Genomic DNA, 13232 nt, shown 5'->3' with positions numbered 1-13232 from the left:
CACGCGATTCCCGCACGCGGTGCCTCGCGATGGGCTCCTACTTATAGAGCAGCTCTGGGCTTCTGGCTGGTTCGAATTTTGCCGAGGCAGGGCGGGAAGAAGATGAGCGCGCGGGTGTGAAAGTTTGGTGTTAGACTCTCCCTAACTCTTCGTTTCCTTGCTTGATGGTGGAAACAGCTGTCCACATAATGACGAGTCACAACGATTGAGTCTCCTCATAAAACAGAACGTAGCGAAAAACGAGGTGTCTCTATTTTATTAGGCATACTACTTTGATGCATGCCAGGCGGCTCGGTTTCTACCTCTATACCCACTCCACAATGTTGATCTGATTTGCCCCGTTCCCCAATATACCTTTGATCAACACGTTTATTATCCATTAAAAATGATGAATTAATTAATACACGTGTGTGCTTCTCAATGTTCCTTGCCCTCAACTCGGTAGTTTATTGAATATACAATGTTTACTGATCTAGGCGGCTTGACGGTAATCAACATAATTTGCTTGCTCTACCCGTCTAGTGAGATAAAAATGAATATAACCTCAGTTACGCCCAAGCTGGAACCAACCAAAATAATCTGTGTGCAGTCGCTCGCTCGAGCTAGCAAATCGACCCATCCATGGGTGCTGGCTAGCTAACAAGGAACAACAACAGCATACTTATTACTATTATATCAAGGTGGTTGTGCAGGGAGGTGGACCTCGCTGTCGAATTGCAAGCACACACACATATTCATTATGTAATTTAAACCAAAGCCAATTCATTCTGATATGACACTGAATGCACATGCACAGTACACTTCATATTCAAAATCACAGTATAGAATCAGTTTTGGGTAAATCTATTTATTAGACATCCAAATCAAACACAACTCACATCAAAAAATCAAATCCCTCTACAAAAATCATCCTTGACTTCAGTCGACAATCGTAGCAGTAGACACACCAATTCTATGCCCAGCAAGTCTAACCTATTTACATACAAACATCATCAGCTTCATTTCATTCAAGGATAAATCTCTATAGCTTGTCCACTCCATGGCCATGGGCACCTTGATCCCACTTCGCAGCCAACCGTCCCGTCCATGCCTGCATTGCTGCAAGCAAGCTTGTCGATGTTCTGGCTCAATGTTTACCAGCCGAGCTGCAGAAAGTATCTCTCGCCCTCCCGCAGCTCAACAACCTCCATGCCCATAAGAAATGCAGAAACAATATGATCAACTTCCCTGCATCCAGCAGCTAGCAACACACCTTCCCTGCATCCAGCAGCTAGCAACACACCGCATGTATAAAGAGACGATCTGGATATCATCAATCATATAAATGTCCAGTACCTCTAGTGATAAAAATGGTCAAACTCCCAGCCTTCAGAATTCAAGACACAGGTGTTCGGTCACGAAGCCCTAGAGTTATGTTGCAGCCAACCAGCGCAGCTCAATCCGAAAAGGCCAGCAAAAACGACGACCACAGCCTCATATAACCTACAATGGCAATAGCAGAAAATAGATCAGTGCAGCCCAGGGCCGACACCAACCAATAAGCAGGAAAGGACAAAGCAACAGTGACAACCCGCTAGCTTCGTCCAGAGGATAGCCAAAATAATAAATCCAGCCTGATCAGTGATAAACAAACTAGCTAGCTTGTGATAGACAAATAATGCAAGACCAGAAAAATCAACGCCACTTATGATTTTTCTTCAAGAAACAATAGTAGTTTTTCAGCTAATTAACAAATACAAGTTTAATTAGCAGTAGTATTGGAATTTTAGCCATGACCTTTGCCCTATATTGGACATCCAGATCGTATACTTAAAAAAAGACACTAAGGTGCATACAACAAAACTAATACATAAAAAAGAACATCAAGCAAAGTCAATGCAGAACATGAATGTTTCTGAGACGTCGAATCAAAGCATTGTAGTAACCATATATATCGTGTAGCTGTCGTGCTAGAAGAAAACCTGTTGCATAGAGGCCCCAGCTCGAGCAAGGAACATGGTGTCTTCTTGTCTTTCGGCTTCCAAGGCATGGCTACCATTTAGACCTCATCGTTATCTTCAAACAAGAACAAAACATGATGGTCAGCAGAGCAAATTTAACAAGAATAAATTTAAAAGAGGGTTTCGACTATACACAACAACGAATTTTACAAAAGCAACGCGTCATGTGAATTTAAGCTATATCATTGATTTCAATTGTCACTAGAAATATAATATAACTTGCACTATGAGGTTGACCCACAATTGGCATGGCATTCCTTTAGTCAGCCAAAAGAGACACGAGTTCAGTATTGTCGCTAAGAAGGAGAGTACTACACCTAAGTACCAGAATTCACAATGAATATTTATAATAGGCACTGTAGATACATGTATAAATTATTTGAAACACAAAATGAGGATTAAGGCATGCATCGGGCATGATGTATGGATACTAATTGAACAGCGACACAAAGGCAACAAATCTGCAACATCTTAGGAGCAGAAATCAATCTTTTGATAGCCATCAGTTGATGCATCAATAAAGTTGCAAACAGAATCCATCTATCTTTGGCAAATACTGTGTTTGTTGTATCAAACAAGAGCAACCACTCTGATCTAGTACTCAAGCTCAGCTCCAACAAGTGCAACCATCCCACGAGTAACAATGCAAAATTAGCATGAAGTCAACTAGTGTCAAACCTACTAAATGGGAAACTAGCAGCTAGAGCATCACAAATTAACAAAACTGGGTACAAACAGCATTAGGTCACAACAAACTAGCTACAGTGAAGTTATGAGAAGAATCATGATAACCTACGAACTACGCATAGATGTTAACAAGATTAGGACAGTTATATATCTGTTTAGCGAGCAATTCGAATAGCAAACCAGAACCGTAAAGATTAGTTTCTTGGCAAGGCCCCCGATGAGCCCCACCTTGATGGTGCACTGCTCGACAAGTCCTCAATTACCTCATCTTGCGCCATCTTCTCCGCCGGCAAGGGTGACAGCCCAAGCCGGTCCATTGTACCAAATAGCAGCACGATCCATCCCATACACAAGTATGTCTCTTGTAGCTGATAGTGAACATATAAATAAAACTTCATGTTAGTCTATCTTCACTAAGAAATATACAAAATGTAGCCCAAGTGCATGTTAACCAAAATGGCTATATAGTGCAAATATTCAGTTCGAATGATTCTTATCAAGCGCGAGAAAATCAACCATGAACCAACTAACATAGACATCATAGATAGCTACTGATTCGTTTATGAAAGGTTCAAATCTATGCTGCAATCTCATCTTATGTATGCAACATTAGTTGTTTTGTATCAGTCACACGCGAGCTAAAACATGACACTTTGGAGAAACACTATATTAATGAAAGACACCACGGTAACTATGCACAACACAGGACAATAATCACCAGATCAGTTGCAGCTCAGAACCGTACAACTATGCAAACATCTAATTTGACATCTGCTACCATAATAATACTAAGAATGAGGGATGTCACTATAATCTCCAAGCAAATCTTCATAGACATGGCAACGACACATATAGTAATAACGAGATAACCTGTAGCTCACAACAATACTAATATGCAAACATCTAATAGATAGCGAGGATTTCACAGCAACTTACATGATAATATTCAGAATGAGACATGTCACTATATAGAATCTCCCAGCGACACCTACTTCTTCGCGCGGGGCGGCGGAGGCGTTGGCATCGACGCCCGTCTCGCCGACGCGCCGACCACGTGGTGCACCGCCTTTGTGGACCACCGCAACGGGCTCCTCCTCTGCGAGGCCACCGAGGGCACGTGCTTCGTCTACAACCCGGCCACGCGCTGGTCGGCGACGCTTCCGCCGCCGCCGTCCCCGCGCGCGGAGCCCTGGGGGGTCTCCTCCGCCGCGTATCTCGTGTTCGATCCAGCCGTCTCTCTCCATCACGAGGTGTTCCTGCTCCCCGAGCTGCCCGGCGAGCCCGAGCCCCCCAAACCGGACAACATTGCAACATTGCACGTAATAACTCTCGACACATAAACAAGAGACACTATGCCAGGCCAGGCATCACAGAGGGGCATAAAAGAATGTTCATCAAGCTGAGAGGAATATTTTTTGCATGCCATTGAACAAGAACATCCATTAGGTACATGCAGTATGAGATGATGAGCTACGACACACCAGAACAAGAAAAAGGGGCCATCTTGAAGTGGCGGCGGAGGCGAGCTACCTTGTGTATGGGCTGGACATCATGGTCAGACTGAGTTTGGGGTCGGACCCAACAGCATCATCAGGCTGCGAGAAGCATCCAGCTGCAGCTGCCATCATCTAGTCCTCCTCCTCGACATCCTTACACAAAAAAAACACAAATGATATCAGTTCTAAATGAGTTTTGGCAAGAATAAATTTGGAGTAAACTTGACCCACATGACACAAGGGAGCACTGGTCCAGCAATTATCTTTTAGTTAAAATAGACGAGATTCACTAGAACTACAACAATGGCAATAAGAACATGAATCAAATAACAATGCACTTTGAAGGTCAGCCCAAAAAAAGAATCATCACGATGCACAATACACAACTTGATGATGATGTATATATATGTAACATGCATGTAATCCAATGACCAAGACCATGCCGAGCGGCTTGGCATCCCGTCCTCTATAAGTGACAACACCTACATACACACATCAAGGGAATGAATGCCGAGAGAATATATAAGAAACTGGAAATTTCCTAATTTAAAAGGCAATACTCAGATTCTTTTTAATCATCACAATTAACCTAGTTGTTTGGTGGTAGAAGAAATACTCCTTTTTCTACATCGAATCAAGTGATTAGTGACAAAAAATAATACACTAAAGATCAATAACCAATACACTCACGCATCCCAAAATACCAAAAACTAATCTAACAAGTGTAAAAAGGAAAGTATTTCTACAATTCCTATGACCAAGCAAAACCAAATGGTGTCCCTTTCTTGAAAATTTGTAATTACATTCATACTAGAAACTAGACAAGGCGACTAAATTTTACAGCAAGAAGTAATATTTATACAATAGAAACTGTTTTCATCAGACTGATAGGTAAATGAGTTAAAGACTTAGAGAAAACCTCCAACTTGAATAAAAACCATATTAATCAAACTAAGGTCGAAGTAAATGTTGACAATGTCAAACTACGTGTAGAACTAAAAAAAGTAAGATATGTACATGCAACATGTAGCTTGCTTGATTTGTATATAGATAAAGAGGTCCCAGGTAAAGACAATGTAAAATGGAGCAACGCTCCACACTCACCAAATGTTGCACTTCCCAAACCAAAAGCACAGCAGGATGCAATAGCTAGCTTTCCAGGACCTCAATATACACATCAGCAAAACAGACATTGAACAATAGTACATTGAGAACAAAACTAGTTCCAAAGACCTCAATACATGTTTAGATCAAGCCATTAAGTTATCGGAAAACAGTAGTAGACGACCTACAGCTCATACAGTAGAGGCAGATCTAGCATATGCAATCAATCATGAAGCAACATGTTTGATCCAATAAGTGCACTCAGCCCACAAGTAAAAATCTAGTATGACCTATGCCAAATAGCTGCTCCACCGTGCCAAATAGCAGCACGAGGACTGATTTGGTCATCCTTGCTATACACAAGCAAGTTTCTTATAGCTTATAGCAAACATATAAATAAAACTTCATATTAATCTGTTCTCGCTGAGAAATATAAAAAATGCAGCCCAAGTGCATGTTAGCCAAAATGGCTATATAGTCCAAATATTCAGATCTGATGATTCCTATCAAGTGCAAGAAGAAGAACCATGAAAAAACTAACATAGATGTCACATATAGCTACTGATTCGTTCATGAAAGGTTCAAAGATGGATATCTACTACAGATCAGCTACAACAAGCTACATTGCCAACACTTGAAAAGGAGAATAGTCTATTCTTATTCCGGGCAACTGAAGCTCTAAAATCAAGCAAACGGCGACTGCCAGTCACATCAGGAGCAAGGGTATGCTGTGAAAACTGCATTGATTAAACTTGGAATAATTTTGCGGTTGCAATTCTACTTGTGCCCAAATAATTACGTTTGAGATTGTGACTAATGGTATTGCCATTATATTAACAGGCGGATGCAGTTAGTCTTAAGAATGTTGTAATCTCAGCTGTTGATGTCATGCAAGGTTTGGGATCGATAGCCCATTGTATGCTTTCTAACTTAAGATATCTTAGGTATTTATTGTCCACATTTACTTATTCGCCAATAAAATCAGGTCTTTAACAGTAGGCTTATCTTTTACTCCTCCCTCCATCCCGAAAAGGATGTCTCAACTTTGTCTAGATCCGAGTCTACCTAAAACTCGTCTATATACATGAGTACCTAAATAAAGTTGAAACATCCTTCACGGGACAGAGGGAGTACCTTATTTCATGGTTTGATACACATTCTTCAAAAGAGTTGCAGGATAAGTATGATTCATACTATAAGAAAAGTTTTTCCCTGTTAACAAATGGTAATAGTCTGAGTGTTGGTAATTTTCGTGGGAATCCCCACCTTATGAAATACTACGTTCAAATCACTAACATATTAAATCATGAATAAATCCGCACAAAACAATTCAGTCCACGACAATAGTTGAAAGGTATCTGGATGCACCCTCGATTTCCATGATTTAAATTTGAACTTCATAAGCTCATGAAATCAATTGGACTGAAGTGCAGAAGTTGAAGAACTAGGAGAGGGCGTCCCTCGCCGTTAAGACAAATTCTTGTCAAATCTGTTTCAAGTGACATTAGAGCATCTTTCTTGCCAGGTTGTAGACAGGACATATTTGGTCTCACAGTTTTCAGTCGTTGCATGACAAGAAATGGTCATGCTTGATGAATGCAGAAAACTCTTAGCTATGGCAGCAAACTGGAGGTATTAACATTCTATTCCCAGGAATTTCCTTGCAAGAAGTGACAATAAAGCTCTGAAATTTGAAAAAGACAAATTCTCTCTCTACTTGGTGGTGAACTGGTGATTAATTGTTCCCGTGATGGCAGCAGTTATACACAAGGTCTTACTACTACTATTGCATCTTTAATCAGGTACATGTGTCTAGTCTGCGCACAAATCATATGCAAGGGATTTGTTAATATGAATTAACAACCCAGGGAAAGATATATGATATACACCAATCTTTCTTTTTAGGTGCAACTGTGCAAGTTGAGCCTGTGACTGTAAGAACATATTGTGCAAAGAGACAAGGAATGAGTAGATAAAAAAATAACAAAACAAAAGAATGTTAAACATCCCCTGGCGATCATGGTGCACACTGTGCAGATAACAACTCAAAGTAATTGCATAGTGTACATAGATATTTTAGTACAATTTTTTAACAGCAAATCAATTTGGAGGTACAAAAGGGGGACTGGCAATAGAGAGTATTGCATAGACAAACCCCACTGCAAGTCATTACATAGCTATTTTCTGCCCTTACATCAAGCGAAGATCACCAAAAAAGAAAAGAAAATAAGATCATTGGATTCTCTATATGGTTTTTCATCCAAGTCAACAACAAGTAGACTTGCTGATGCCCGTTCGATCTATCAATTAAATTATTTATTGCTTTCGTTCATGCATGCCTCACTCCTGAATCCTATACCGTGGGCACGCTTCTCAGCTGTGCACATGCTACTACTAAGCTAGCAGCTTGATGTATCCTAGCTTGGAGCATACGTAACCCTACAACGACAAAGCTTCGGTACAGGGAAATTTCTAACTCGAAAATTGACGATGAAAACAAAAACAAAGCTTCAGAATTGAACAGTTTTGATGCTGAACGTACTTGGTTGCTGTTCAAACATATTTGCTAGATCTCTGAGCCTTTTTTAAAATAAAACCACGAGCAAGACAAAGATCCAAATGCACTTGATTCATATACATGTTTAATGAACAAAGTATCAATCCATGTTGAATATTTACCGAAAAGCATGATATACAATTCCTGAAGCTAACTAAGAATAGCTTGAGTGTTCTCGTTTGTCCAACACTTATCCCGGTAACATTTGGAGAGTGAAAAGCTGCAGAAAGCGCAAATTTTGGTCGTGCTTTAGTCCGCAAATAAGCATATTTGTATTCCTATAGGATGATGAACAAAAAATAAACTCCTGCATTGAATTGCAATACTTGTGCTTATCTATTGCAGAGTATGAAAAATATAAATATTTTTTCTTCGAATGGGATGCTCGCTAAGATGCAAGACTAACGATGAATATGCTACCATCGTTTCTTACTACATGACCTCACCTAAGCTGGTACCTTCATGTCATGTAGTGTGAAAGGACCAGGGATTGTATAATTATCGTGTGGAAAAGAATCAAGAAGTAAAAGCCGGTTACTATACCAGCTTCTTATGTACTCCCTCCGGTCATTTTTAATTGACTCAAATTTAGTACAAAGTTGTTCTAAATCCGAGTCAATTAAAAGAGACTGGAGGGAGTATTTCTGATTGTGTCCAGGCAATAACTCAAAGCTACTCCTCCAAGGTTCCTTATCCACCTGTCAATTTGATCAAGTTATCAAACACTAGAGCTGGTCTGATTCAGATTTCATTCGCACATGTAGAAAAATTGTTGTCTATTATAACTGGAACTACAACAAATGTAGAACTATCTAGCCTGCAGAAGCTTTACGCACACCCATAAAGCTGGAAATGCATAAAGGTAATTTTTTCCTAACAAGGAATGCTTTCAGGTCTTGACGGAAAGTAGCTTGACACGAAACTACGAGGACATATGTAAATCATGCCTAGTCTAAATTGTGAAAATCATCTCTAGTACTAGTTAGCAAAGGATATCATCAATCATATAAATGTCCAGTAGCTCTATTGATAAAAATGGTCAAACTCCCAGCCTTCCGAATTCAACACATACATCACTAGTATAAAGTGAATATACCATTTCCAGGTCAAAAGAAAATAAAAAAGACCATCTCCTGTACATAATTCAGTTGCCAACTACATAGGAGGAATGCAAAATATCTAGAAAATACTCCCTTCCAAAGCATGAACAGATTCCTTTTACCCAGTATTTTGGGAGAAAACGAATCACTTAAGGTGATGGAAGTTAATAGCAGAGGGCTTTTTTTGAGCTGGAGGGCATTGTTGTGAGCATGTAAGTTGAGTTTTAAGAAAAAGCTAGGCCACTAGAACTTTCAAGCCAGAGGTTTTAGCTAGAGGTTTTAGCTGGTACCTCCAAGCCACGTCTAACTCCACTTGCCTCTTGTTGATGCTGCTGCCTCGCATCCCCAAGAGCCAAAGCAACCTGCAAGGAACATGGTGTGATTAGAAAAACATTGCACCAAATAGTGTACAAGAAGCGAGAGATGAGCTGAACTAAAAACAAGAAACTGTCAAGTTGTCGTACATATGACCATTTGACAAAATAAATTATTTTACTTGAGTACCATCTATTCAGGTTCCATGAAAAGAGCTAGAAGCTACAGAACTTATTTAGTACAAATTAATAGATTTGATAGGAGTTAATGGATATTGGATAATCCATCATTTAATAATATAGAATGAACCTGAATAGATTACACTGCTGATACACTCATGGTGGAAAAGAGGAATCCAAAATCAGTTATTTAATAATCATCATGTAATATACTAGCAGGGTATAATCTGGAGGAACATTAACAGATAAAATGAACCTGAATGTGCAGAATATATGTATGTATGTCCAAAAGGTTTAGAATGGTAGAAGTGATTTAGATATTAGGAGGAGTCAATTTGCGACCAAGCAAGACAAGCCTACTCCCCACAAAAAGAAAAAGAACAGACAAGTAAGACTGCGTGCTAGCTTATCATCACATAGCAAAAGCTACCTACACTTGATAGTCTAGAGCGAAGAAGAGCAAAACAACAGAAATCAAGTAAAGCCATACCAAGAAAACATCTCAACTTTGCAAATTCTTAACCAAAGCCATCCGAAGATGGTACTGACCCACGGCGCGCAACGGAGTCCATCCACCGCAACACCACACACGACAGCGTAAGGTTATGCTCTCTGAGTTTGCGACAACGCCTCGACCTCCTCAGGGCACTCTGAGTTGGTATTGCTCGCAACGTAGTATGCTCTTGGAGTGAAGTCTTTGGCTTCAAAGCATGAGCAGTCCTGCATGAGAAATACAGTAGGGTCAAAATCGCCGGTTACACCTACTACTACTCGCTCACTCTACACTGGAAAATTGGCACCAAGACTTACCCATGGGTCTTGCTGTACTGGCCATCATGGGCATGCCCAGGGTCTTCCTGTGCACAAAAATAGTGCACTATGATTTGAAAATGCTAGCTCAAAAAGGCTGCAAGAAAAAGGAACATGATGTTAAACTGTCTAGAGCACCGTGCTCATTCAGCATAGGCAAGCCTCCTGTTACAGACATGGGCGTACCCACAGGGTGGGCCGGGTGGGCCGTGGCCCACCCTAAAATTCTGCAGTTTAACCTATACCTGCTACTATTCAGACTCTACAAAAGAAAACATGGCCCAATATTCCACACTAGGGACTCTGGAGCATCCAAAAATCAATCAAAATTAATTACAGTTCTGCTTTTAGCTGCGGCTTAGCTACATCTCTCGTTAGTATGATAAGAAGACATTTCGGGTCTTCTTTTCATGTTCTTATATTTCTCTTTCTCTTTTCTTATTTAACTTCCTTTTTCTTTTAAAAGCTTTTCAATTTTTTGGATTTATAGTTCATGAACTAAGGCGCATCCACTACCTAACAATTTTCATTCAAATTTGATAACTTTTTTCTCTTTGCTCTTTTGTCTTTATTTTATTGTTTGTCCTTCCATTTCTCGTCTTCTTATTCTCTGTTTTTTCAAGAGGTTTCAAACGTGATCACGGTTTCGAAAAAGTGGTATTTTATCCATTCAAATCACAAGGTTTGAGAAAATGGCATGGGTTAAAAAAAGTACGCTCATGGATTCAAAAAAATGTTCACGCGGTTCAAAATAAAATAATTCACCCTGATCCAAAAATTGTTGATCGGGTTAAATAATGTCCACGTAGTTCAAAATAATTGGCCGATTCAAAAGTTGCTCCTCGGGTTAAAAAATGTTTACGTGGTTAGAAATAGTTCGCTGGTCCAAAAAAAAGCATCGGCACGATGTGGATGTCGGGACAGTGGTCCTGAATGGTGGCTGCGATCGTGGTGTGAGGTTCCATGGCGGTCTTCATGTGGCGGCAAGCTGCAAGGCGGGTGTGCCAACTTCGCCTTTAGTTGGCAGGCTTCAATGACTTGACGTATGGTGAACTCAGCACAAAAGCACTGCACCGACCTCGTTGACAGGGATGCCGACGTCCTCGGACATGGATCCCCTTGTTGGATGCATCATTGAGGAGCTCCTTCACCTACATCAGGTATGAATTAACACACAATATTTTTGAATCGATTGCCAATTGATATTATTTATGTAGCCAATTTTTATGTAGAATGGTTAGTGCAAAAAAAATTTGGAGTGTGCCCACCCTCAAGTTTTTTCCTGGGTCCGCCACTGGTTACAGAGAATAGAAGGTTGTGATGGCAAGCAAACTACACTGCACCCTGACTTCCCTCAAAACAAATTCAGTCCCTAAATGAACCGAACCAGGAAGTCATCAAACACAATAATATATTGGAAAAAAATATATGTTCCTTTGTTAGGCATGAATTCTCTATACATGCTTGATACAGAGACAACAAATACCTAGCGGCTTAAATTATCATTGGTCTACGTCACATTGATCAACCAGGTACGAGATCACTCAAGTTCAGCACATCTTACATTATGCACAAGGCAATTTAGAGTTACTATACACATTTTTGGAAAATACTTGCTGATTTGAAATGCCACTTATACCGTACATATCCAATTATATTCTGACAAATGCAATACATTAGTTAATATGTTTTCGAGCTTTAGAGAAGATCAAAAATGAACTCTTTGCAAACAATAACTTGCAGCACTTGTTCAACGAACTCGCGTCCACCGTTATGGTACCGACGGCTAGCTTCATCACCTTCAATGAGTGTGGGTATGTAACGGCTCTTGGCGTACTCGAAGACGTCGGACTGATCTTGGGACCATTTTCCACTCGATCATGCTTCCTGTGTTAGAGTTCGGGGTGTTGGGAACTGAGGACAGCTCTTCCATCTCCCGCCCCAGAGGAAGGTCCGGCACGAACTTTTCACCATGCTTGTCACGGATAGCATTGGCAACCTCTGTTTTCAGCATCAAAAGGGGAAAAGGACAAGAAAGGAAATCGTGATGGCCAGACTTGCATGCTAGCAGGTTCCGCCTACCCAGTACTAGTACTGCTCTTGCATTCTCACCGTGGAGCACGACAGATGGGCAGCTAGCCGGATGATTCAATCGTGGGAATCTAACTAGGCTGTAACACGTACAGAAGAGGAGGCAGGGGGTGGGGGAGGGAAGAAAATACCTTTTGCAGTTGCAGGGCTGGTCGACGTCTCCCTTGAGCTAGCTCAAGACCGGAGTGGACTGGGCAGCCTGCGCGCGCGTCCCCCTCCAATTGGGTCGGTGTTCCGAATTAAGTCCGGACCAAATTAAGGGAAGGGGATGAGCCCCGGCGTGAGCAAATCGGCAGTTGAAGACGAAGGGCATAGGATGAGGGAGGAGGGGGAGGGGCTGACCGAGGTGCGTCGACGCTGGAACTGGAAGGCCTCCATGCCGGCGACCTTTTACCCGGGTGATCGATCGATCAGCTGGAGCGGCGCTTGATGCCGCGGACGAGCATAATATGACCGTGGCCAGGGATACGGCCGTGTGCGGGGAGGGACTCGAGTGGGTGGGTGCCGCCGTGCCGGCGAGCGGGGATGCAGGGGCCGGCGACGCGGGCGATGGAGGAAGAAAGTAAGTAAATAGTGCTCATCAAAGATTGATTGCCGCGCGTTTAGCGAGGCGACGGAGAAAATTGGAGACTTTATTATTAACTGCCCCCGCTGCATGTGTTAATCGAAATAAAAAAAAAGACTACTCCCTCCGGCCTCTCACAACTAGATCGCGTTTTAAGTTTAGTTATTAAAGTCAACAAAATTTGAGTCAAACTCCCTCCATCCATGGGTAATTATACCTTTAGCTTCGAGTCAAACTCTTTTAAATTCAACTTTACTTTATACGTAAAGCGGCGTAGCAACATTTACGTCACTTAAGATTTGTTTAGATGCAACAAGGTGAGGAATGA

The 13232-nt window shown here is 41.2% G+C and overlaps 2 long non-coding RNA genes across 4 annotated transcripts; both read right to left on the bottom strand.

Moving 5' to 3' along the window:
* Window positions 1-737: 737 nt before the first annotated feature.
* Window positions 738-1460, bottom strand: LOC139830763 (uncharacterized). Its single transcript, XR_011744245.1, has 2 exons — window positions 1283-1460; window positions 738-1252 (listed from the first exon to the last, which is right to left on the bottom strand). It is a non-coding gene; the product is annotated as an uncharacterized lncRNA (long non-coding RNA).
* Window positions 1461-1476: 16 nt separating this feature from the next.
* LOC127321819 (uncharacterized) lies at window positions 1477-12838 on the bottom strand. 3 transcript variants are annotated; one of them, XR_011744243.1, is made up of 5 exons: window positions 12471-12838; window positions 10249-10295; window positions 9929-10158; window positions 9235-9306; window positions 1477-3055 (listed from the first exon to the last, which is right to left on the bottom strand). It is a non-coding gene; the product is annotated as an uncharacterized lncRNA (long non-coding RNA). The 3 variants fall into 3 exon arrangements; XR_011744242.1 differs by lacking the exon at window positions 1477-3055 and adding an exon at window positions 7900-8064 and having other exon boundaries at window positions 12471-12837; XR_011744241.1 differs by lacking the exon at window positions 1477-3055 and adding an exon at window positions 8201-8542 and having other exon boundaries at window positions 12471-12837.
* Between the last annotated feature and the right edge of the window lie 394 nt (window positions 12839-13232).

The sequence above is a fragment of the Lolium perenne genome, chromosome 4 (genome assembly GCF_019359855.2).
Source record: "Lolium perenne isolate Kyuss_39 chromosome 4, Kyuss_2.0, whole genome shotgun sequence".
Lineage (NCBI taxonomy): Eukaryota > Viridiplantae > Streptophyta > Magnoliopsida > Poales > Poaceae > Lolium > Lolium perenne.
The sequence above is the reverse complement of the archived record's forward strand: the minus strand, read 5'-3'. Positions and strand labels throughout refer to the sequence as shown.